We start from the raw sequence: 2,842 nt of genomic DNA, 5'->3' as shown, positions 1-2,842 counted from the left end.
TTTTTTTTTTTTTCACTTGTATTGTAAAAACTTTAACAAACGGTTGTTTTTTTTTTTTTTTATTAATAAAATGTATTACGACAAGACAAGTTGTTGTTTTCCTAGATCAATTTTATTTCAATTGTTATCACGACCTTGTAATTGTTATCACCATGGTATTATTTGAATGAGGAAAGAAAAAAAAATTCTTTGTAAATTTTCCTCTTATTTGCTGAACTCTGAATCATACTACCATTAATTCTATTCGAGATACTTGTTTATGAGATGACTCATATTTCAAATCTATCAGTGCCAATCGCTAGACTGCAGATTTTATGCAAATTTATATTTTCAACTAAAGAAATAGAATCAAGATCGAAGATTAGATTTGTATCATCTTCTAAGAGTAGCAAAAATTGTTTCGTATATATTCCATTATGTGCGTACATTTTTTATATAAAAAAAAAAAATGTGTAATTTAAAATCTGTCCTTAAAAAGATCCTTATATAAAGAAAAGAAGAAACGAATTATATTTTCTTTTTTATTATTTCTATTTTTTGTTTCATTAATTGATTTTTATCAATTAAATTTGTGTCTTTTGTTTTCATTTTACTTTTATCTAATTTTATAAGAATCACTCTGTACATTTTATCCTTGAACACGTAATCATCCCAGATACTTTTATGTTCGCTTTCCTGTAAGTCGTTATGCGTGTGATCTTCGTAAAATTTCTTAAAACGTAAAATATTCTTGTAACCGTATTTGTTTCCAGAATTCTGTTCGTCTTCACTCGATTCGGAATAATCTTTATCGTTATCAGTGTTCTCGATATCTGATTCGTCGGTGTTGATATCTTTTCTTTCTGTATTTTTTGATTCTATCATCGGATAAATCGTAAAGGAACACGATTAATAAATTTATTTATAAAGATTATCATGATATTAACGTTTATGATTCATATTACACGATATACCTTGGGCAGAATTTCTTAACATCAGCTCCAATAGTGACTGAAAGGATTGAAACACTTATTTTCTTTTATCATTGTGTCATAATTGCGATAATCATTACCTCTAGTTGGTTTGTAAAATCCGCAGAATCTGATTTATGCATCATTGAGTTTTCAAAGATTAATTTATTATGTAGAATGATTGGTTCCGGATTGATTGATTAATTTAGAATTAAATATTTGTTACATTTTGCTTTATTTTGTTAAAAAAATTATGGTTGGATTTGGTTAGCGGATTAGATGAAGGAAGAATGACAAATTGGTTGGTTGGTTCATCGATATAATAGTTCATTGTTTCGATTCTGAATATCTCGTTATAAATTTAGCGCGAAGTTTCAAAGTGCAAAATTCTTAGCTTGAATAAACTATGTTTCGTAACACTGTTGCTAATTTCTAAAATATTACATCATTTTATTATCTTTGCTCTCTATATATTGAAAATATGATTTTTATTTTTTAATATAACCTAATTATATCTATCGTTGTAAAAAAAAAAGATAGAATAGATTATTAATAAATAAAATAATGACTAGACACGTAAGTGTTGAAGTGTTACGTAATTTCAAATATTTTCCCATTTTCGTAATCGAGTCATGCCATTTCAGTCACGTGAATACGTAACACGTACCATTAACTCCATCTAGTAACACTTTATGTTCAATTCCTCAGCGGAACTGATTCACTCCAACGATAACATTGTCACGTTTTAATTTAGTATATTCCAAAATAAAACGCACATCATAGAAAATACAGTTTATATAATAATGATATATACATATGTATCGCTATTATTATTTTAATGCCTTTGAAACGAACCTACATTTTTACATCATGCTTCTTCTCGTCTATATGTCACTAAACATAGCAACATTTAGTGACTTTTCGCTTGTTTCATATAGTAACCTAGAAAAAACTTAAACCTGTCATATAAATCATCTCAGTATAATAATCATTTAATAAGAAACAATAGGAATTTCACTCGTAAATCGATTTACGAGTGTCGAAAAGTGGAAAAATACGATTATCGACTGGAGGAGTCCCCATATCGAATCTCTTCATGACGTGTCAAACTTTTTCCCACTGCACCGTTCTCTTGCAACGATTGGTCCCTAGTGTGCTCATGATAGTTCTTATTGGACAACAGTGATGTGTTTTATACGTATACCGTTCAACCAGGCGCGGAATCTGAAGCGCTTTGGTACAGTGACGTGTTTAATCCCGCACTACCGACGTTCCAGCTTGCATTCCGCGGAGAAGGTTCACAGAAGTGAGGCAGTGCGGACGGTTTAGTGGTTTGGTTGCGTACAAAAACCTTGAGTATACGGATTTGAGAACATATCCTGCGAGAAAATTGGATTTGCCGATATATAAAGCAGTTTTCGCGTTCCAAGTGGAAGGTACAACAACACCGATTGTTTCAAGGAGGGTGAGTGGATATTTTCACGTTAATTTTCGTCCTCTGCCTCGCATCTATGTTACGATTCTAACCGGATTATATAATCGTAGATCGGGTTAATTCTAATCGTTTATCGAAGTGGGAATACGCGAAATTACGCCGCAGCTAACAAACACTACGAATCGATCGGACGTCCTAGCGACCGCATTCTACTATATACTGCAGTATCGTACAAAATATACTATTCCAGAAGGTTCCGATTCATTATATATTTCGATTGTGCGGTCGTTTTCTGCGCAAATTCGGTGTGCATCACAACGTTACATAGACGAATATACGGTAACGTGAGCCGGTTTGCAAAATTCAGTCACATGCGTTGATGCTGCGTGTTACGTAACGAGGTTAGTGTTAGCAACGTAAAAAGAACGTTTCGACGACGACTGTATCCCGCCTATCG

At 32.2% G+C, this 2,842-nt stretch overlaps 1 protein-coding gene across 5 annotated transcripts in view; it reads left to right on the top strand.

The window, feature by feature from the left end:
• The first annotated feature begins 2,171 nt into the window (after window positions 1-2,171).
• Window positions 2,172-2,842, top strand: part of LOC102681497 — a 3,896-nt gene continuing 3,225 nt past the window's right edge. Inside the window, exons 1-2 of one of the 5 annotated variants that reach the window (XM_031509151.1) lie at window positions 2,194-2,415; window positions 2,496-2,786. The gene's annotated coding sequence lies outside the window, so the exon portion shown is untranslated. Of the gene's footprint in view, window positions 2,416-2,495; window positions 2,787-2,842 lie in introns of all 5 variants that reach the window. The other 4 variants (XM_006612855.2, XM_006612857.2, XM_006612854.2 and 1 more) reach the window with 4 other exon arrangements.

This window comes from Apis dorsata, unplaced genomic scaffold (genome assembly GCF_000469605.1).
Source record: "Apis dorsata unplaced genomic scaffold, Apis dorsata 1.3 scaffold_129, whole genome shotgun sequence".
In the NCBI taxonomy this organism is placed as follows: domain Eukaryota; kingdom Metazoa; phylum Arthropoda; class Insecta; order Hymenoptera; family Apidae; genus Apis; species Apis dorsata.
This window is presented reverse-complemented; position numbering and strand designations above follow the sequence as displayed.